Below are 24,395 nucleotides of genomic sequence, written 5' to 3' on the forward strand. Positions count from 1 at the left end.
TTTAATTTATTTTAATTTGGAATTATAATAAATATGAAATTAAATTTTCACTTTAACCTGCACTCTTCTATATGTGGATACAGCAATACACTGAATATGCGCAGGAGCACATTAGACGAGTCTTCGATAAGACTTCATTCAGAAATGAATTCCTCCTTTAGAATGGGTACAGTTAAGCACATCCATATATGGTCAATAAAAGGTCCTTAAGAAATGTTGGCAAATGGAGCATGACATAATAAATAAATATTTCACAAAATAGACAAAGGATATAATAAAGGTTACCACCTTTAACACTGATGTGTTTGTCGAATCCATAATATAAAAGACATCAATTAACCTTCAATTCGTAGCATCCTCTAAGAGTTCTTTTCTTTACTTGCTGAGATGAAAGAAGATACATATTAAAAGTTAGAAATAGTGGTATTAAAGTCAATGATTGAACATGCCTTTAAAATAGTTTCTAGGTCACAAGTCCGTAGATCAAAGAATTGCAAGTTCAGTAGTGTTTAGATTCACTCTTAATGAGTCTTTAGGAAAGTATTCCTTAAGCCTAGAAATGTAAGGATTTGTTTTTCTAAAACTGTTGTGTAGGAGTGGGTGGCAGAAACCCTTTTGGGAGGGCTTACCTGGGACGTCTGCGCTTGATTTTGTTGTCTTGAGGGTTGTTGCTGCCGTAACGGAAGGTCCGAGTGTTCCAGTTCCCGAGCTTGTTGTGTGTTCAGAGTAGAAGACATATTTTTCTTCTCCTCCTCTAATATTAATGAGTTATTTCATATTAAAAATAATACTGACAAATAAATTGTATTATTTCACTGCCATCAACATTAGTCAGGGGTAGGCACAGGATTTTGACTGAGGAGTTTCCACAGATTTCACCAACAAATTCATGCTTTATATTTGAATATGCTGTAAAAAGAAACATTTAGTACAGATAACAAATATTATACGTATATTCTGCTTTGGAACAACATACATATCCAGGGGCGGGCTGGGCCGGGCGGCAGGGGGGCATCGTCCCCCCCCCCCGGGCCGCTCAGACTCTCCGCTTTTAGGGCCAGGGGGTAGGTCGGCCGGCCGCCCCCCCAATGCAATTTCTAAGGATTTTTACCTACGGCCGCATCTTATGACATCAGATGCGGCCGCGTCAGCACACAGGCGGCAGCATCACATGACATAGGATGCGGCTGCGTCATCAATGACACGGCCGCATCCCGTGTAATGAGATGCAGCCTCCTGTGTGCCCCCCGCCTGAAGTCTCCCAGCCCGCGCCTGTACATATCCCACTGCTGTGGAGACAGTGCAAGTCATGTGCTTGCTTGACACAGCAGTGCAAGTATTTGTCTTTATATTTAAAATTTTGAATTAGAGGTGGGATTCTACCTGAGTTTGCCTATGCCAAGTATAGGACTTTATTGAAAGGCTACAAATTCCAACACAGGTAGCCATAATGTAACGTGCTATCCACAATATATTTATTTATTTCCTCCATCTGCACAATGATCTACCATTACTGTCTGTAATATTGTGCATAGTGGGGACCTGAGGGGGTTCACTTTCTGCAGGTCAAAATAAAATTGAGCACATGATATGTGCCTATTACAGGTCTCTTTCTAAGCTTGTACATTAGAATGTGGTATCCTGCTTCACATTTTAAGGCCTGGCTGCTATTTCTTTCTCAAGATCCCATAGTATATATCTGATAAATGTTCACCAGACTTGCTAACATTTTGTCCTCAGGAAGTTATTTAGAGCAGAGGTAAGAGAAAAATGTATGCAGCATCATAGATAAGCATTGTTCTGTAAAATATATACTTTCACTCTTTACCCATTTACATTTGTCATTGAAAGTGGTGTTGCTGCTACTTTTGCTATTATTAAGCCATCAACACTATTACTCCATAATTAACACTCACCCAGTGGACAGTAAATGTCATATACAGTACTGTTCCTGCCCATACAACATAAAGGGCTAGATTTACTAAGCTGCGGGTTTGAAAAAGTGGGGATGTTGCCTATAGCAACCAATCAGATTCTAGCTTTCATTTATTTAGCACCTTCTACAAAATGATAGCTAGAATCTGATTGGTTGCTATAGCCCAAAGAGTTTTAGGAGGCAACTAGTCCAGAGTGACCAAAATCTATAATTGTTAACATCTCAATGTAATTATCCAAAATAATACAGGTAGGGTATGGTCCAGTAATTCATGGATAATTCCGAAAAATCGAGAGACATGATTTCCAATACAAGTAATCAAATATTTGGCCAGGTAATAATAATAATAATAATAATAATAATAATAATTATTATTATTATTTTATTTATATAGCTCTTTTCTCCTTTATAGGATTCAAAGCACTTTATATTTGTAGACAATAAACTTATTATAAAAATGTCTTAAAAATTAACAGAGTACAGAAAAGATAGCTAAGCATTGAGAGTTCTGAAATTAAATATGCATTAATGAAATGTTTGCATAAATAGGTAAATCTTTAGTCTGTTTGTGAAGATATCCAGGAGAGGCCTCTCCGACTGTGCGAGGCAACAAGTTCCAAAGAGTAGGAGCTAGAAAGCTAAAAGCTCAGGCCCCATGTGAAGTATAGGAGATTCTAGGTATGTTAATAGTCCTTCATATGTGGCTCAGAAGCAGCTTCAAGTATCTAGGTTTCTGATTATGTAGGGCTTTGAATGTTAATAAGCCAATTTGCAACAGATATGCCATCTTAAAGTGCAGCCAGTTAAGGGAATGGAGTACAGGTGTTATGTGTCAGGAAAGGGTCTGGTTAGTTAACATTTTGTCTGCTGCATTTTGTACCAGCTGCCACCAGTGCAATTGTCTTCTAGGGAACCCAGGTAGAGGGCATTAAAATAGTCCAATTGTGAGGACACAAATGCATATATGAGTTTAAGAAGATCTTCTGGGAATCAAATGCTTGATTCTGGCAATATTCCTGAGATGAGAAAAAAAAATAAGATTTGATCAACACCAGTTGTTTGACCCAGCTGAAGTCTTTTCATTTAACAGAGAGCTACCATCATAGGAATCTCTGTTTTATCAGGATTCAACCTCAGCTAACTGACTAACTTCTAATCCTGGAGCTCAGTAAGACAGCCATTGAGGATTGATATTTGGTTGCTAGTACCCAGAGCAAGGTATAAGAAGAGCTGAGTGTCATCTGCAAAGCAGTGGCAATCCAGGCTATTTTTCTGACTATTTCACCCAGTGGTAGCATCTATAAAGCAAATAGCATGAGCGATATGGTAAAGCTCTTTGAAAGATCTCACTGTAAATACTTTTTATTTTTACATATTATAGATATATTTTGTTACAAAAGCACCCTTCTTGTAGCGCTTTTAACCTTCTGACACCATTTGTTGCAAGAGCTCCCTGCAGACATCAGCAACACAGAAAACTTCTTGTTGTAAATCCAATGTACATTTATTGTTTGTATCACAATAAATGGAAACACATCTTGCCAGGATGACACCAGTAAGCAATACCCTTTGCTTACACCTCCTGGTGACCCTAATGCTAACTAGACATGGTTCAGCTCTCTCATAACTGGCCAACTAGTTCAGCATCAGTCACACCTAACAAGTGCACAATTCAAGATTAAATACACATTTCTCCTCCCTTTGGTCTAATTACCTAATTTTACCACCTGTGTGTTTAGGCCAGGAGTCTCATTCTACAAGGATTTAACCCTGTTTTCAGCCTTCTCTGAAGATTCCCCGGGACCTCACCTAGCCCTATGTAAGGAAGGTGTGGAAAATAGGCCTCTGTGCCACAATTTGTATATTTTGAATTAGTTGTTTCTCCTTTAAGAACTGAAATGCTGTATATAATTCGAAATTACAGATTTTCTAATATTCAAACAATGTTTTCACATGTCAATCAGCTTGCAGGTGTCTAATTTTTTTTAATTGCTTGGACTTACCTAGCACTGAACTGTTTCTTGATAATTGTTGCTTTTATCATTATTATGAAGCCACCTTTACATATTTTCTATATTGCAATATTTTTATGTATGTTAGGTATGGCTCTACTGCCATCTACGGCTAAAACCATACCTGTTTTTGACTTCTTTTATATTTTCATAACGTATGAACGAGTTAGAGTTATTGTAACAAAAGCCTATGTTCTTTGTGAAATCATCAAAACAACGGAGACCACATAAACTGTACTCCACAATTTTGCCTTAGAACATAGTCATTATTAAAGAATGGTACCAAAATATCCTCCAAGAGCATCTTCTCCCAATCATCCAAGAACAACTAAGTGGCTTGGGGAACAAAACATTGAAATTTTTGGTCCATTGCCAGGAAAATCCCCAGACCTTAATCCCATTGAGAACTTGTGGTCAATCCTCAAGAGGAGGGTGGACAAACAAAAATCCACAAATTCTCACAAACACCAAGCATTGATTAAGCAAGAATAGGTGGCCATCAGTCAGTATGTGGCCCAGAAGTTGATTGACAGCATGTCAGGGCGAATTGCAGAGGTCTTCATAAAGAAGGGTCAACACTGCAAATATTGACTCTTTGCATAAACTTAATGTAATTGTCAATAAAAAAACACTTGTGAATTGCTTGCAATTTTACTTCAGTATACCATAGCAACTTCTGACAAAAAGGTCTAAAAACACAGAAGAAGCGAACTTTGTGAAAACCAATATTAATGTCATTCTCAAAACATTTGGCCATGACTGTATATAGCAATACCTGTCATACAGCTCCTGCTATCTTCAGCTTCTGTGAGCCCTCTACATGGCCGGGCGTCTCCCCCTACCTCCCCCATGTCACATTCCAATCATCCTCAGATTTCATCACAGGAGTGCTAATTGTTTTTTGTGCTTCTGTGTTCAAATTCAATAACATCAACAAGGTGATGTGGTGGATGTGACCAGTCATTGACAGATAGCTTTCTAATGCCAGCCCACCAAAGATTGCAGGACCTTCAGGATAGGTAAGTTTTATATACAGTCAACTGGAGAGTATATATAGCAGATACACTAGTGTTACAATACAATACAATCAATACAATAAACAATGCTCACTGAAATTCATAGAAAAGGCAATGCAAAGCAGAAGTTCAAATGTTTAATGTTCACTCAGTCCAGCTCTAGTTAATAAGGTGCCGGATATGAGATAAAATTCAATCAGTTCAGTGTAAGTATTTTCCACAGTTTGCAATCCTCAGTATGAGTATTGATTTTCCTCAGTCCATCTCATTTCATTAACACCACCATGCATGAAAAGAGAGGATTGTACATCGTGAAATACCATTTTATAAAATAATTTATTGAAGATAAACTATTAAAAATACATTCACATTTTAGTAGTGTAGGTAAAGCCCAATTTGTATGTAAATGTTTCTTTCTTATGCTGGTCAGGGAGTTCTGTCTAGATTTTGTGTGTGAAGGAGGCAGTGTGGTCGTAACTGCTTCAACTTTTCCTTCTGTCTACTGACGGAGATTCTGTGACGTCAGGATGATTTTGGCTGTAATGCTTTCATACGCGTTTTGTTATTGATGACTTTATCAGAGGGTGCTTTATTACATGAATGGTATGCTTAAATAGTTCATTTGTCCAATCAAATTCAGTTTCGTTCAAGCAAAAGTTCTGAATACTTATTGTTATTAAATGTTTTATCCGCATTCTTAATAAATCTACTCAACTTAGCCTAATATATTTCCAACAGTTATACATTCACAAAAATCCTAAAAAGAGCTTAATTGTCATTTAGTAAACAATAGTCTGTCAATTTATTCCAACGTGCATGGACAGGGTTGCAAGCGCTACATACTAAAAACACTATACACTTAAAAAATATAGTGTGCTCTCAACAAATAATGTTGTAGTGGATGGTTGATCATCAGTTATTGCTGTATGCTTTGTACATAGCATAGTTTTATTAGTCCTATGATGCATTGAACATACGCCATTCAATAAAATAAAATATTCCTAACATTTTTAAAAATCTTCCTATTTAGTTCTATAGTAAATCAAGCAGAATGCTTTTGCCAACTCAACAAACAACAGCGCAATATACTGATGTACACAAATTATGCACTGGTAGATCCGTGAAGTGGAAATAAACACTTTAATAATAAAAACAAACTATAAATATAAAATCATTCCTGGCCAGTGGAAATAGGACAAAACATGAAAAAATCACCAGGTAGGTGATGAAACGCGTCAGGTGACTGGGATACCTCACTGAGCCATTGGATAATACAACTCCTTGACCCTGTGTCACTCACCGGACCGTGAGTGCCTCTTCCCGGACATTTAGGAACCGTGGCCGTCCACCATCCTGAGGGTCTGCGCATGCGCAGCCCTTTTCTATACTTCAGTGTATACCCCTTTAACTTAATTGGCAGATCAGGCAACCTCCCTATATTAAGCACCTGTGGTCACCACCACGTTGCCTGATCTTGGAGTCTCATTCCTCATGAGTCTCTGAAGGTGTTCCTGTATTACTTGTGTATTCAGTGCTGCTGATTCCTGTGGTTTCCAAACCACTTCTACTACTGTGGTTCCATACCACTTCTACCATCAACTTTATCATCATGACTGTTTGCTGATTCCTATCCGCTGCCTCCGTGCACTACAGTCTTCTACACCACTTCAACGTTATTTTATATCAATGTGACTGTTTGCTCATTGCTATCCGCTGCCTCCGTGCACTCCAGCTTTTACCTCACTCACCTGCTTCTCATCAAGTCTGTTTGCTGATTTCTATCCGCTGCCTCCGTGCACTACAGTCTCCTGCTTGCAACTCGCCTGTGTTCAACATCGTGACTGCCAGCTGTCTACTATCCGCTGCCTCTGTGCACTACAGTCTCCTGCTTGCAACTCGCCTGTGTTCAACATCGTGACTGCCAGCTGACTACTATCCGCTGCCTCTGTGCACTACAGTCTCCTGCTTGCAACTCGCCTGTGTTCAACATCGTGTCTGCCAGCTGACTACTATCCGCTGCCTCTGTGCACTACAGTCTCCTGCTTGCAACTCGCCTGTGTTCAACATCGTGACTGCCAGCTGATTACTATCCGCTGCCTCCGTGCACTACACTCTCATCTCATCTTTGCTGTGACTTCCTCGAGACTGCCGCTTTTCATTACCATCTGCTACACTTCGTTATCTACAGCTCCTGCCCTGCGCTGCACTCCTGTTTCCCATCGCTGTTGGTTCCTGTGGTTGCTACTGGTTACCTCCGTGTGCCGCTGAGTCCTGCCGCTGTGGTCAGCGCTATCGTCCATCTCCTGCTGATCCACTCTCCACGCCTTCACGTGTTCCACTGGCCTCTACCCTCCTGTCAGCATTGGATTTGTATCTCTTCTACTACCCTCTGCTGGATCATCTCCATTCTCCTGGGTTTCCTATGAGTCCAGTTCCACGTGTTGCTGACTCCTGTGGATTCGTGTCCCTGTCGGTCTACTCACCTGTGCGCTGCACCTGCTAGACCGCTGCTTCTCCTATCCAGGGACTTCCTATCCAGTCGGCCTCCAGCCGCTCAGGTACCGCTGCAATCCCATCTGACTGCTACTGCTGAACCACGGTATGCATACTTCTCATTGACTGTGCTGTGTATTGCATATCTTGCTGGACTGTGTTTGGTTCTCTCTGGAGTCTGCTATCCGCTGAGTCTATTGCCATCATTGACTGTGTTATCATTGTGCTGGACTACTTCAAGAGACTTTCTAGATTGCAGACCTGATCAGTCATTTACATATATATATACCTATATTGTGCATATTACTGTGGATCGTGTATAAGGTGCCTGTGTATATCCTGTGTTGCAGTCTTCCCCCGTGCACCTCCTCACATATATATGCAGTGGTACAACTTGCTGATGTCAGACCACTGATCCCTGTTTCCGGTACCACCTGTTCCATTATCCTCTCACATAGCAGTGGTACAACTTGCTACCGCAGACCACTGACTACCTGGATACCTCCACTTGGATTCCATTCCTTCACTCAGACAGCGGTACAACTTGCTACCCGCAGACCGCTGACTCTCATCACCTCCTTGTTTCTGTTGGACATTCCTCCTCACTATAGCAGTGGTACAACTTGCTATCGCAGACCACTGACTACCTTCACGTCTCCTTGTCCATACAGTTCCTTGTGTATCATTACCCCATTATTACCAGTGTTGCTAGTCATAGACTTTCCTGAGCATCTCATCGGCCATCATTTCATGTTCCGTGATCACCCAGCTACCAGAGTACCTTATTACCATCTACATTGCTCTGGTAAGCCTACCATCTGGTGATCCCTGGGTAAAGACTCCTAGTGCCCGTGACAGTAAGATCAGGCCATGACAGACCCAGATGTGGAACCTACCGCCAAAGAGATGCTGCAACATCTGGTTAGCCGTGTGGAGCAACAGGATGCCCGCCAACAGCTGTTACTTCAGTGTTATCAGTCATTAACCTCCCAAGGAACATCTGGACAGACTGTGACAGCTACTACTGAAGCTCCTGTGCTTTCCTCCGTTTCCCCATTGCCATCCCAGGTGTCTATAGCTTCCACGCTTCACCTGCCTACTCCGTCAAAGTACGATGGAGACCCCAAAACTTGTAGGGGTTTCCTTAACCAATGTTCAGTCCATTTTGAGCTCCAACCTCAAAATTTTTCTACCCATCGTTCCAGAGTGGCCTATCTTATCTCTTTGTTTTCAGGACAAGCCCTGGCTTGGGCCTCCCCTCTGTGGGAGAGGAACGATCCAATATTACAAGATAGTGCCAAATTCATTTCTACATTCCGAAGTGTGTTCGATGAACCAGGTCGTGTGACCTCCGCTGCTTCCAGCATCCTCCGTCTGCGACAAGGATCTCATACTGTAGGCCAGTACGTCATTCAATTTAGGATCTTAGCCTCTGAACTTCAGTGGAACACTGAAGCCCTAGTTGCCGCCTTCTGGCAGGGGCTTTCCGATAAAATTAAAGATGCACTGACTACCCAAGAGCTTCCTTCGTCACTTGAAGATTTGATCTCTCTATGCCATCGTGTTGATATGAGATTTCGTGAAAGAGAGGCTGAGAAAACGACTTCTGCTAAAGCACCTTTTCGCTCTAACCCTCAATTTCGTCCAGTGTCACCCGCTGTGATTCCCATGGAGATTGGACGTTCCAAGTTATCTTCTGAGGAGAGGAAACGAAGAGTCAAGAATAGACTCTGTATCTATTGTGCTGATTCCACTCATGTCCTCAGCTCCTGCCCTAAGAGATCGGGAAATGCCAGGCCCTAACTAGTTCTGGAGAGGTGAAGTTAGGGTCCCTGGAGTCCTCTCCATCGTCTATGAAATCTAAAGTCTGCGCTTTTGATGTGACTATTTCCTTTGCTACCAAGACCTTTGAGTCACAGGCATTGATTGATTCCGGAGCAGCAGGAAATTTTATTTCCAAATCGTTAGTTAATCAGTGGTCTCTACCAATGATTACCTTAAAAACTCCCATTACTGTGACGGCTATCGATGGATCACGTCTCATCAATGGTCTCATCACCCAGAGTACGTCTCCAGTAACCCTTCAGATTGGTGCTCTGCATCATGAAGAGATATCGTTTTTAATTCTTCCTGTTACGACAAGTCCGATTGTCCTAGGCCTTCCATGGCTTCAGTGTCACTCTCCCCAGATTGACTGGCGCACCCCTCAAGTCACGTCTTGGGGGCCTGAATGTCACCATCATTGCCTTTCCCAAGTCATTCCTCTCAAGGTACAGCAAGCTTCCATTTCAGCTATTTCACCGGGACTCCCTCCTCAATATGCTTCATTTACCGATGTTTTTGATAAAGCTCAGTCTGAACGTCTTCCTCCTCATCGTTCTTGGGATTGTCCGATTGATCTTCTTCCTGGCAAGACTCCTCCCAGAGGCCGGGTCTATCCACTCTCGTTACCTGAAACTCAAGCTACATCTGAATATATACGGGAGAACCTCCAGCGTGGGTTCATTCGACCTTCCACCTCGCCCGCTGGAGCCGGGTTCTTCTTTGTCAAAAAGAAGGATGGATCATTACGCCCTTGTATAGATTTTCGTGGACTCAATGCCATTACTATCAAGAACCGGTATCCCATTCCGTTGATCACTGAGCTATTTGACCGCATTAAGGGAGCCCGTATTTTTACTAAGTTGGATCTTCGTGGTGCTTACAATTTAATCAGAATCCGTTCCGGTGACGAATGGAAGACGGCGTTTAACACCAGAGACGGGCATTACGAATATCTGGTAATGCCTTTCGGGCTATGTAATGCCCCCGCTGTTTTCCAGGGCTTCATCAATGAGATTTTTCGGGACTTATTATATGTATGTGTCGTCGTCTACCTGGACGACATATTGATTTTTTCACAGGACCTGCCTTCTCACCACCAACATGTGGCAGAAGTCCTCTCCAGGCTACGGAAAAATTCATTGTTCTGTAAATTAGAAAAATGTTCATTCGAATTACCCCAGATCCCATTCTTGGGGTATATTGTTTCCGGAGTTGGTCTGAAGATGGATCCTGACAAAGTAAATGCTGTACTACATTGGCCCCAGCCAACTACTCTTCGTGCCATCCAGCGTTTTTTAGGTTTTGCCAATTACTATAGACGCTTCATTCAAGACTTTTCTTCCATTGCATCTCCTATTGTGGCCCTGACTCGTAAAGGGGCTAATCCTAAGCAATGGTCTACTGAGGCTATTCAAGCCTTTCAAACATTAAAAGAGTCCTTCTCTTCGGCTCCAATCCTTCGTCAGCCTGATGTGACACTCCCTTTTTTCCTAAAAGTAGATGCCTCTAATGTGGGCTTAGGAGCTATTCTCTCCCAACGCTCGGAACAGCAAAAATTCCACCCTTGTGCCTTCTATTCTCGGGGTCTCCTACCCGCAGAGAAGAATTATACCATCGGAGACAAGGAATTACTGGCTATCAAAGCCGCATTAGAGGAATGGAGATACTTGTTGGAGGGAGCTCGCCATCCGGTGACGATCTTCACGGATCATAAGAACTTGTCATATCTCCAGTCTGCCCAATGCTTGAACCCTCGTCAAGCAAGATGGTCTCTTTTCTTTTCCCGTTTTGAATTAATAATTACCTTCAAACCAGCTGCCAAGAACAAAAAAGCTGATGCCTTATCTAGAGCCTTTGCTACGTCCTCTGATATAGAAGAGGTTTCCAACCATACCATTCTAGACCCCAAATGTATCTCACTGGCTGCTTCATCCACCAAAACGCTACCATTTGGGAAGACCCTCGTGCCTCCTACTCTAAGGAGGAAAATCCTTTCGTGGTTCCATGCCTCTTGTTTTTCTGGACACGCCGGTGAACACAAGACTTTTGAGATCCTCTCTCGAAGTTACTGGTGGCCTTCAATGAGGAGAGACGTCAAAGAGTTTATTGCTTCCTGTGAATTATGTTCGCAATTCAAATCCTCCCGCAGAACCCCAGCAGGGTTGCTGCGACCACTACCCATTCCGTCCAAACCATGGACCCATATTAGTATGGATTTCGTTACTGACTTACCACCTAGTAAGAACCATAACACTATTTGGGTGGTAGTGGACAGATTTTCGAAGATGGCTCATTTCATCCCTCTGTCTGGTTTGCCTTCCTCGTCTATCCTGGCTGAACATTTCATTAAAGAGATCTTCCGTATCCATGGATGTCCATCTGAGATTGTGTCTGATAGAGGAGTACAATTCGTGTCCAGATTCTGGCGAGCCCTTTGTAAAACCTTGGGCATACGATTAGCACTCTCATCTTCTTACCATCCACAATCCAATGGACAAACCGAACGTGTCAATCAAGATCTTGAGACTTTTATAAGGATATTTTCATCAGCCAATCAAGACAACTGGGTAGAGTTACTCCCTTGGGCTGAGTTCGCCCATAACAACATGTACCATGAGTCATCATCCAAAACTCCATTCTTTGTGGTCTACGGTCACCATCCGTCTTTTCCGGAATTTCCTGCCCTCCCGCCCACCCAAGTTCCTGCGGTGGAGACTGTTTGTCAGACCTTTAAAAATATCTGGTCTCAGGTTAGAACCTGTTTGAAGAAGACATCTGTCAAATATAAATCTTTCGCTGATAAGAAGAGGCGGGCTATTCCACCACTAAAAATTGGAGATCGTGTCTGGTTATCCACAAAAAATATTCGTTTGAAGGTTCCATCCATGAAATTCGCCCCTCGTTTTATTGGTCCATATAGGATCATTCAAGTTATCAATCCAGTATGTGTGAAACTCCTTCTTCCTAAGAGTCTTCGGATTTCTAATGCCTTCCATGTATCTTTGCTCAAACCTCTTATTATCAACCGTTTTTCAACTCCTCCCTCAGCTCCGCAGCCAGTTCAAGTCCATCAGGAGGAGGATTTTGAGATTACCGAGGTACTAGATGCAAAAATTTCGCGAGGAGTCCTCCACTTCCTCGTTCATTGGAAGGGCTTTGGTCCTGAGGAGCGCTCTTGGATCAAAGCTGAAGATCTTAATGCTCCTGCCCTTTTGAAGAAGTTTTACTCCAAAAATCCGGACAAGCCCGGTTCCAGGCGTTCTGTGCCCACCTTTAAAAGGGGGGGTACTGTCACTCACCGGACCGTGAGTGCCTCTTCCCGGACATTTAGGAACCGTGGCCGTCCACCATCCTGAGGGTCTGCGCATGCGCAGCCCTTTTCTATACTTCAGTGTATACCCCTTTAACTTAATTGGCAGATCAGGCAACCTCCCTATATTAAGCACCTGTGGTCACCACCACGTTGCCTGATCTTGGAGTCTCATTCCTCATGAGTCTCTGAAGGTGTTCCTGTATTACTTGTGTATTCAGTGCTGCTGATTCCTGTGGTTTCCAAACCACTTCTACTACTGTGGTTCCATACCACTTCTACCATCAACTTTATCATCATGACTGTTTGCTGATTCCTATCCGCTGCCTCCGTGCACTACAGTCTTCTACACCACTTCAACGTTATTTTATATCAATGTGACTGTTTGCTCATTGCTATCCGCTGCCTCCGTGCACTCCAGCTTTTACCTCACTCACCTGCTTCTCATCAAGTCTGTTTGCTGATTTCTATCCGCTGCCTCCGTGCACTACAGTCTCCTGCTTGCAACTCGCCTGTGTTCAACATCGTGACTGCCAGCTGTCTACTATCCGCTGCCTCTGTGCACTACAGTCTCCTGCTTGCAACTCGCCTGTGTTCAACATCGTGACTGCCAGCTGACTACTATCCGCTGCCTCTGTGCACTACAGTCTCCTGCTTGCAACTCGCCTGTGTTCAACATCGTGTCTGCCAGCTGACTACTATCCGCTGCCTCTGTGCACTACAGTCTCCTGCTTGCAACTCGCCTGTGTTCAACATCGTGACTGCCAGCTGATTACTATCCGCTGCCTCCGTGCACTACACTCTCATCTCATCTTTGCTGTGACTTCCTCGAGACTGCCGCTTTTCATTACCATCTGCTACACTTCGTTATCTACAGCTCCTGCCCTGCGCTGCACTCCTGTTTCCCATCGCTGTTGGTTCCTGTGGTTGCTACTGGTTACCTCCGTGTGCCGCTGAGTCCTGCCGCTGTGGTCAGCGCTATCGTCCATCTCCTGCTGATCCACTCTCCACGCCTTCACGTGTTCCACTGGCCTCTACCCTCCTGTCAGCATTGGATTTGTATCTCTTCTACTACCCTCTGCTGGATCATCTCCATTCTCCTGGGTTTCCTATGAGTCCAGTTCCACGTGTTGCTGACTCCTGTGGATTCGTGTCCCTGTCGGTCTACTCACCTGTGCGCTGCACCTGCTAGACCGCTGCTTCTCCTATCCAGGGACTTCCTATCCAGTCGGCCTCCAGCCGCTCAGGTACCGCTGCAATCCCATCTGACTGCTACTGCTGAACCACGGTATGCATACTTCTCATTGACTGTGCTGTGTATTGCATATCTTGCTGGACTGTGTTTGGTTCTCTCTGGAGTCTGCTATCCGCTGAGTCTATTGCCATCATTGACTGTGTTATCATTGTGCTGGACTACTTCAAGAGACTTTCTAGATTGCAGACCTGATCAGTCATTTACATATATATATACCTATATTGTGCATATTACTGTGGATCGTGTATAAGGTGCCTGTGTATATCCTGTGTTGCAGTCTTCCCCCGTGCACCTCCTCACATATATATGCAGTGGTACAACTTGCTGATGTCAGACCACTGATCCCTGTTTCCGGTACCACCTGTTCCATTATCCTCTCACATAGCAGTGGTACAACTTGCTACCGCAGACCACTGACTACCTGGATACCTCCACTTGGATTCCATTCCTTCACTCAGACAGCGGTACAACTTGCTACCCGCAGACCGCTGACTCTCATCACCTCCTTGTTTCTGTTGGACATTCCTCCTCACTATAGCAGTGGTACAACTTGCTATCGCAGACCACTGACTACCTTCACGTCTCCTTGTCCATACAGTTCCTTGTGTATCATTACCCCATTATTACCAGTGTTGCTAGTCATAGACTTTCCTGAGCATCTCATCGGCCATCATTTCATGTTCCGTGATCACCCAGCTACCAGAGTACCTTATTACCATCTACATTGCTCTGGTAAGCCTACCATCTGGTGATCCCTGGGTAAAGACTCCTAGTGCCCGTGACACCCTGTTACTGCTTAGCATTTCCTGAAGGTTGCTACTTTCAAGCTGTACGATTGTTACCAGCCTGTGGCGCCACAATCGTTCCAGCCGCTACTGAAGTTTTCCATTTGGATCATTATCTCCGGCTACGGCTTTACCACGGGCTCCACGGAGTCCTACTATACCATGAGGCGCATGCGCTTACAGACCCCAATACGGGACTGAGCATCGGACCAGGTATGTACAGCGCTTACTGCTCATGCAGCAAGTGATATTTATCTTCCTCAAAGAGTGTTCTCACAATCGGTATATATGGCATTTTTCTACCTCCGGGCTTATGTGCAAGAGACTGAAGTGGTGTTTGTTGTATTAATGATATCACTCACCTGTTTACCATCAGTGTGGCCACACTTACTATTTTCATCATTACTCCACTTCGTGCCTTCACATTGGGTCATTGGATATTGATACCTTTATATTGCAGGACATACAGTTTGTCACCTATTATTGAGTGACCTATCAGATTGTTTATTATTTGTATCTACAACACTGCCATCGATATATCTGATTTTTACATGTTTTGTCCTATTTCCACTGGCCAGTGATGATTTTATATTTATAGTTTGTTTTTATTATTAAAGTGTTTATTTCCACTTCACGGATCTACCAGTGCATCATTTGTGTACATCAGTATATTGCGCTGTTGTTTGTTGAGTTGCCATTTCTTTGTTTGAGATCCCATTGATCTCTACAGCTGCAGATACTTTTTTACACCTAGTCTCCACTCTACATCATCTCTCCTTGCATCAGGTGTTTGGTTTGTTTTTTCAGAATGCTTTTGCCACTAATATTGTTTTTCTTTGTTCTGTACATGACATTGAACAGTACAAATTCAGAAAATGTGGGTACGTTTAAGACTGGTAATGTTTTTCCATAATATTGAAGTGTGTGAAAAACACATTTTCAAAAAAGGCGGATAAATCTAAATGTATCCCCTTTAATGATATTCGCACTAGAATATAGATTTTACAGCTTACGGCTACTGCACAAGTACAGAGAAAAATCCCCCATCACACTGCTATAGCCAGCAAAGGAGCTGTCATTTCTACTTGTAAATTAAAATGCAATAGTATCAGTTGCTACATTTGCAAAAGTATGTCAACCCCACCCTTTCAAGCACCTGCTATGAGCCTATAAATTGATTTAGCAACTTTCACTTCTGTATTGTCTACTGCACAAATGTCATCTTTTATGTTCATTTGTGCGCTAGCCCGATAGAGTCACAATTTGTATTAGTTGTATGCACACACATCTTTCATAATGGGTATATGTAAATTAGATGCATGTATAATTTAGTAATTGCTGTGGGTGATTCTTCATTCTAAATCGAAATCGCATATAACATACACACACATCCCCCGTTATGGGTACATGAATTCTAGCTATAAATAAAATTCTCAATAACTGATAGTGATTGATTCTTAAATTAGGTTTGAAATGAATGAAGCTCAATATAGTGTGGCTTCTAGCTTCACTACTGCTCTTTATAAAAATATGCTAATTCAATATCTATATTTAAACCTGCGGGGGCAAGAGTCCTTTATGTGTAAATCCATATGGACTCCTCCTTTTGCTGAAGTCCCCTCCTCTCCAGTTTTTTGTCACCAATTCGGATAGCCATGAATTTTAAATCTGACTGATCCTGGTTATGTGTTGTCCTAAAATAGTTCGAAAGATTATGTGTCTCAAGTTCCAATTTAATGTTTCTTACGTGTTCAGTAATTCTGATTTTCAGCTTCCTAAATATGCGGCCCACATATTGCAGCCCACATGGACATGTGGTCATATTGTTCTCACCCGCTGAATCACAGGTCATTCTACCCCTTATAGTAAACACTTGTTTTATTGCTTTTGAGGTGAACTTTATGATGGGTTTGGTATTTATAGACCAGACACTATTTCATGCTGCACAGCTGTTGCAACGGAAAAAGCCTTTCATATTTTTTTTTTGCCAGCCAATTTTTTGGTGACCTTAACAGGATGTGGTAGATGGCACGATACCAACTTTTGTTTAAATTAAGGGCTCTACTGAATATACCCATCGGGTTTTCAAGAAGGATTTTAGACAGAGTATCATCTTTTCATAGGAGATGCCACTTTGTCTTGATCATTTGCTGATATCTGTAGCTGATTCAGACTATTGCCTGATGAAAGGGATTTATATACTGCTTTCTGATTCCTCCACCTTTTTATTTGTGTATTCCAAAAGATTGTCTCAATTCATTCTCCCTGTTTTCTTCAATGCTGCATCTATTATTTTATTTTATGTCCTTTTTCATTAAACTGAGATCTTAGAATTTTACCTTGTTTCTTAAAATTTTCCAATTCTGAACAGTTTCTCTTCAACCAGGTAAATTGTTCAAAGGGGATAATGTCCTGCCAGCTTTGATAATGAGTACTTGTGATGGAAGTGAAACTGTTACAGTCAACAGGTTTAAATATGTTTGTGTCTCTATTTTGTTCTCCTTAAGGGAGATTTCCAACTCCATAAAAATGGTGTGATGTTTGCTCACAGTAGTGGGGAATTGAAGGTTCCTATCATTCTTAACCATGTTTGAGATAAAGTCAGACAGTGATTTTTCATTTCCTTTGCAGACAAAGATAATATTATCAATAAATCTCTTCCAGAGGACTAAGTTTGCAACTAATCAGGGATTTGCCCAGATTGATTCTTCTTCCTATCTACTCATAAGTAGATTGGTGTAGCTTGGTGCAAACTTGGTACCCATGGCAGTTCCTTGCGTTTGTACAAAATGAGTATCTTCAATGCTGAAATGGTTATGAATAACGATAAACTCTATGCTGTTTAGAATGAATTCAATTTGGACTTTTGGTAAGGAATCCCTCTTTTCCATGAAATACAAGTGTACAAAGTACTCACATCACTTGTTACTAGTATGAAATGTTCTTTCCAGCTCACCTGATTCAACACATTTAGTATCTGTGTTGTGTTCCTTTTATATAATCGTTATTTTATGACCAATTCTTGCAGAAACTGGTCAATATATTTTGACAATGTGGATGTGAAGGCCTTGATTCCTGATATTATGGGGTGACCAGGTGGATTGATGGAGTCCTCGAGAAGCTGTGGAAGATAATAAAATACTGGAAGTTTGGGATGAGGTACTCTAAGGAATTTATGTCCATTCTATGTTAGGAAAGATCCAAACCTGACGTCAGATGTATCCTTAGTTCTTCCTGATATTGATTCAAAGGGTTCCCGGCTAGTTTTGAAAAGGTTTGAGAATCACTTAATAAATTGTTGGAGTCTTTTAATAGTCCATTTTGTTAAGTATTGCCAATCCTGCACCCTTATACTTTAGCTTTATCACCATGGAATTGTCAGATTGCTTTTGACTTCCTTTTTATTATTAGTTGCGTCCCGGGATTGTTTTTCATCTGCCACAACTTTTCAAAATGAAGTAATGTAGCTTCCTTTCATGAAGGTAGGGTAAAAGGTAATTGATGGTTTCAGAGTGGTATGTTTGTATATAGAATTAATTTGGTCTTCTTGTTTTTCTTGAATTGCCTTGGAGTCGTTCATGAAGTACTTTTTTAATGTCAGATTATAGACAAATTTCTGCAGATCAATGTATGTATGAAATGTATCCAATTTATTCCGTGATGCAAATTTTAAACTCTTTTGTAGTAGGGAGATGTTTTATTCATACATCATGATGTTCATAATGCTTACTGTACATACAATGCATTTTTATAGTCTCTCCTACATACACATGTTCTGGCATGCATACGTGTCACCACTATCAGTCGGCACTTTCACCTGCCCTGTAGCTGTCATTTTTATAGTCTCACTTGCATACACATGTTCTGGCATGCATACATGTCACCACTATCAGTCAACACTTACCTGCCCTGTAGCTGGTGCAAGTTATACAGCTAAAAACATGCACCTCAGATATTCCTAAAGCTTGAATTAGACTAATGTGTGAGCTCTTGACCTCAGCAAGCCCTTGCTGTACATAGCCTATGTGCATTTGCCTCTTCCCTGCCCCCCCATTTCACCTTTAAAGCCGTAGAATTTTGGAAGTGTCATTTGTATATAACTTTCGCCACAGGGTGGAGATTAAATAATTCCAGTACTGTTGGCACCAGCGGGGACTACACTTCCCAGTGTACCTGTAGGTGTGGATATTTTGTTTTATTTTGTTCATTATATGTGGATCAGTTGGTGTTATCCACCTCCACTTCTGAGGCAGCCATTTTTTTCAGCGCTCCAAAACCATCTTTTGACATATTGTAGTACCTGTTGGCCAATAACAGATTGCACAATTGCGCATGCTGGGGACTAGGAGTCGGGGCTCACAATGAAAATTGAAAGGGTGAGTGGCAGAGAAAAAGCCTGCGGGAGGCTTAAGGAAGTTTCTAGAGAATTCCTTCAGAGGGAGAAGCCTCATTAGTGTGAGGAGGAAGTCGGTAATTGAAAACTGATCTGTGAGAAAGCTGTGATAGAAACAGCATCTGTGAGAAAGCCATGAGAGGAGTAGCATTTGTAAAAGAAAACCTAGGCTATTGTGAGTAAATCTTGGACAAGTGAGAAGTAAGTGTTACACACATGAAGAATAGTTGGAGTTAGGGAGTGCTAAATAGCGGTGTGGCTGGGTGGTGCATGTAATAGGATGTGTGGCTGTGTGCTCTCTGGTCCAAAAATCTGTATCTTTATCCTATCATATTGTTACAAATGATTACTCCAATGAACTTAAACGGCTGAGAACCCTGCTAATACCTGGTCCATGTAGTTGCCCTCCAAACTACTGGAAGTGATTAAAACAGAGATTTGCAACCATAGCCTATTTTGGGAAGAAGATACAATGTAATCAAATGCCCTATTGATCCTTTCCCCTCTCCTATTGCCTAAATGACAGTGAAAACAACCAATAATGGAGAGTCAAAACCTCTGACTAACCCGTTATAAAATTGACAGGCTGTGAGTATAGTAACTATGAGTATAGACACAGAATCAGAAGATTATACGCAGGAGAGTTTGCCAACTGTAATAAAATCATAGAAGTACAGGTCTTGATAGACAGCTGTAATTTGTCCCCTGGCTCATTTTTAGACATAATCGAAAGTGGCTGTCTCTCTACTTGCCTTCCCATCTTTTTACTGACATGACGATTGCCCTAACCTGCTATATAACAGAATACTACTCGACTGGGATCCCCCTAAGCTGAATTGTATGTAATTTCATTAACTTCACATTAAGAAGTATACCCACATAATAAATACTGAAGTAAAAGATGCAAAAGCTATACATTCAATTATATACAGCACCAAAGCCAAGTGTTGTAATCCTTGCATTACTACTCTATTAACAAAATATTGTTTGTTAACAACATTACATTTGCAAACACTGATTATATAATAAAGTTAAATATTAAAGGACTTGGAGTTATGTGGAGAAATGTCACCTATTAACTAAAATTCACAACTTATTTATCCTTTCCTACTTATAGTCAAATCTAATTAAAAATACTGTGCGGAGAATGACAAACTCATGACTGCCCTGTTTAAGAGTTATTATCTGTTAAACTCATGAAAATAAACTTCTGAGATGCCTTTGTTACTAAATAAGTATACATGCCTCAGTCTCAGCATGCACATGAGCACTTGTAGTGTCCAAAGTCTGTACTTTTAATAGTGACCCTGTTGACATATCATAAAAATATAAATATTGCCCCACGGCTAATGAAATAGTGAGCCACTGTAATAAAAACAAAATCAAAACCAAAAAAAGCCTTACATTTAATTTATAGTTACATTTGGGCCACTAATTTATTCTTAAAATAAATTGTCCCCGTAAGAAAATTCATAACCATTTTTTCCCCTCTACAACAAAAATGAGGGCTTATTTAAACCTCCATTGTGCCTCCTGTTATACTAATATTGCTTTGCAGTGTAACAATGATGTGTTTGCCAATCTCACCTATAGAAAGCAGCATGTTGTATCTGGCGATTTTTAATTCAAATGAGCGAGTTTGTGTTTAATCTCCCGCGTGTTTGACATAACATGGAAGAGATAAGTGTTTTAAAATTGACACAAATCATCAGAGATTGAATTTAGGAAAGTCAAAATCGCTTGTTAATATATATGGTGATTTTGCACTTCAGATCACCGGTTATCTCTCGTGATATGCTGCAATTTTAAATCACCAAAAAATCGCAGCTTAATACATTTCCCCCTCATTTGTCAAGCATCATTTACCCAGACTTTCATCATCATCATCACTTATTTATATAGCGCCAGCAAATTCCGTAGCGCTTTACAATTAGGAACAAACATTAATAAGACAATACTGGGTAATACATACAGACAGAGAGGTAAGAGAACCCTGCTCGCAAGCTTACAATATATAGGACAAGGGGAGTATGAAACACAAGGGCATGTGCTGCATAGTAGAATAGAATGGTATGCAGAATCTACCATGCAGCACAAGGGCCTGTGCTGCATGGTAGAATAGGATAGAACAACAATGGCATTTGTAAAGATTATTTTATAATGTACCCTTTTATAACAGGTGTATTGTTTCTAGGGTCAGAGATGGCAGTACTTCTGGATTCACAATTATGTCAAAACGCCCTTACTGTACTCAGCCGATGCTTTCCTGCCATCAGTGCATGTACTGAGTAGAAACATTAATTAATAAAATGGAATGAATACAGGCACAGCCTGAGAGAGTCTTTCTTCATAATTCTTAATGTCTATTTGCCTTATGAAAGCTGCTGGTCTAGTACAATGTCAGTATTCTGTGCTTTCAATGTACACAATTTGATGCACTTAAGCAATGATGTCTAAGTATTACCTACTTATGTCACATTTGCACAGCCCACTCATTAAATTAGTTTAACTGTTCGTTTCATCAGGTCTAATATTAAAAAAACTGGTGGAAGTTAAGGTAGAAAGTGAATGTGTTTCATTTAATTGGTAAGTATGTATTTAAAAAAAAATTCCACATTAATGCATGGCCACTAGCCTGCACATAACACTAAATGCAACCACATGTAGCACAGAAAAGCTTTTCACAAGAAAACAAGCTTATAGACAGCTACATAACAGTTTGATAATTATGCTCATAGCAAAACAATGTTTCTAAGTTTTCTCCTTTATTCATGTTTTGCATAATTAAATGATAGATGCGCAGAACTGCTGTTTTTTTATTGTTAGTTATCTATGAGCCCTCAAATTCTCATCAGACACTACTTTATAGATCCTATTATTGGGAGGCTCTGCAAATGCAGCCACGCTGCTTAGAATAGGCTGCATAAACACAAAAGTCAGCAATCGTATCAAATACAGACAAGCAAGATATTCGCACATGGATGCGCATGTGCTGTAGCTTGTAATTTATCCTGACCGTTTTTAAATGTTTCTCTTCTTGCTTTTATTCCCATTAAATAAAAATTATACTTTTTATACTTATACATTGTAAGAATATGTGGGCACTTAATAATCTGGTACATCTTAAATCAGGGCTTAAATAAACCTACTATTTCCATATATTCTGGCTCTATGCCAAGATCAATATTTAATTAAGATTTATAAAAATCAGTATAATATGTTTAAGTAACTGCTAGCTTGATCACCCAATAATTAATTGTATTAGATGTCTCTTTGTTTTATAATCACTGTCACTGTTAGAAAGCACACATTGATCTATAACAGTTAAAGCTATAAACTAAACTTACTATATGTAATATATGGGATGATTACCTCTTTTAACTTGTAAATGCTGCTAAATAGATGTTCAATTTGAATCTGCTAAAAATCCATTATATATGTGTAGTGTCCTGTGTTTTTATAATAAATGTTATAATATACCTGTGACTAAATAAGTATAAACAAAGTAGCTGTCAGGACTGTGAATCATATAAATCTTGTAAGGCTATATGGGAAAGACCCACCTATTACTTGATGATTGTTGCTCTCCTGATACTTGGTTCCCTTGATCCTCTCATGCCCTGCACTGTTGCCCTTATTATTTTACTAAGACTCTGTGACCCATGTTACTGCATTTTTCACTTAATCAATAATGTGCTATTTGAACTGGTTTTTTTTTACTATGCTACTCAGCTCATAACTGTCATGTTTGATAACGTTTCCTCTATTCTATCTATATGCAGTGCACCGTTGGTGCTTCTGATTTGCTCAATAAAGGATAAAATGATAAAAAGAAAGAAAAGAAACTGGAAATGTATCGAGAAAGAGGGAAAAGATAAGCAATGGGAATAATAGTGAGTAGAACTGGTGCAACGGAAAAATAAAGGGAGAAGCAGAATTGAACAAGGGGGAAAGAAGTGACTAGAAAGCATAAATATAGTCAGGCATAAGAGTGGGAAACTAAATAAAGGAGAAATATTAGGGAGGTTGAAAAGTAATCGGTAAAGAGGATTATACGACTAAGAAGGGAAATTAACTGAGAACACAGCACAATAGTGAGGGTTAAAATACAAATAGAGAGATAAAGCAAAAGGAAAGGAGCAAGAACAAAGTATGGAAGATTAAAAAGAAAATGTAATAAAAATGTACTCTTTATGTAAAGAAAGAGCAAGGAGAGAAAGAGAGGATTAAGAGTTCTAAAAAGATGATAGGAGGTTAGAGCAGAGACAAAAAGTTAAATAAATGCTCATGTGAGAGATTTGAGGATAGTGAAACTAACAGAACCGTTAACAAGAAAAGTAAACAACATAAAATAAATATTTTCATGAAGAGATTCAGATAGATACAAAAAGCTATAAAGTTTCTACCGGAATAGATAGAGAGAGGAAGTCACCATTATGTAAATAAAATGAGTTTATTATTAAAAATAGGATAAAATAGTATATATAGCGCAATGATCAAAAGAAATGTGTTAGTGAAATTTCAGTCAGAATAAAATACTCAGTCTTTGCCACAAAGACCATTAACATTACATAGAGAAAGGAAGTACCAGGGTGGGCCTAGTGTTAGGGGATAGTGAGCCAGGACTGGATACAGTGCAGTAGGATCTAGCACAAGAAAAACAAAGACAGTGATAGATGAAGCGTCTCAACCAGGATCGGAGAGACAGAGGGGATAGTTGAAGCAACTGGATCCATCCAAAGAGAACAAGCACCCACTGCAAGGAAAAGCCACTCCGATAACAAGGGCTGCATTACACTAATGGAACTTTGCCCATTCAGATAAATAGAGACACTCATTACAATAAACATGATTAGTTATATAAATTTAAAAGACACACAATTTATTCAAGTACTGGACAGGTGAATACCATGAGAATGCTCAGATCATTTCTACAGAACAGCTGGCTAACTAAACCTACAGCACCAAGGACCTACCACATCGAAAAAATTAGTAATTTACAAAATTGTTGGTAGTCATTTTCAAAGATTTACCCAGTTGATTCTTCGCAGGCCCTTTACTGCTTCTGCTTACTGTCTCAATTCCCTTTTTATATCACACATTCACTATGAATTCCCAAACTCTGCCACCACCAATGCTTGCTTCAAGAGAGGAACTCTTACAGGAAGCCTTTGGTTACTCCTTGACCTATCTCAAACTACAATCAAAATTGAAATTATTCAGAATTATCCAAACTTAACTAGCACATGAATTTGTAAAGAACACAGAGACAACATTTTTAAATGGAATTTAATATAGCAGAATAGCCATAATGATAAAGGTATATAAAATAGGATAACAAAATTACACACAGTAATATTATGCAAGACAG

Source organism: Mixophyes fleayi, chromosome 7 (assembly GCF_038048845.1).
Source record: "Mixophyes fleayi isolate aMixFle1 chromosome 7, aMixFle1.hap1, whole genome shotgun sequence".
In the NCBI taxonomy this organism is placed as follows: domain Eukaryota; kingdom Metazoa; phylum Chordata; class Amphibia; order Anura; family Limnodynastidae; genus Mixophyes; species Mixophyes fleayi.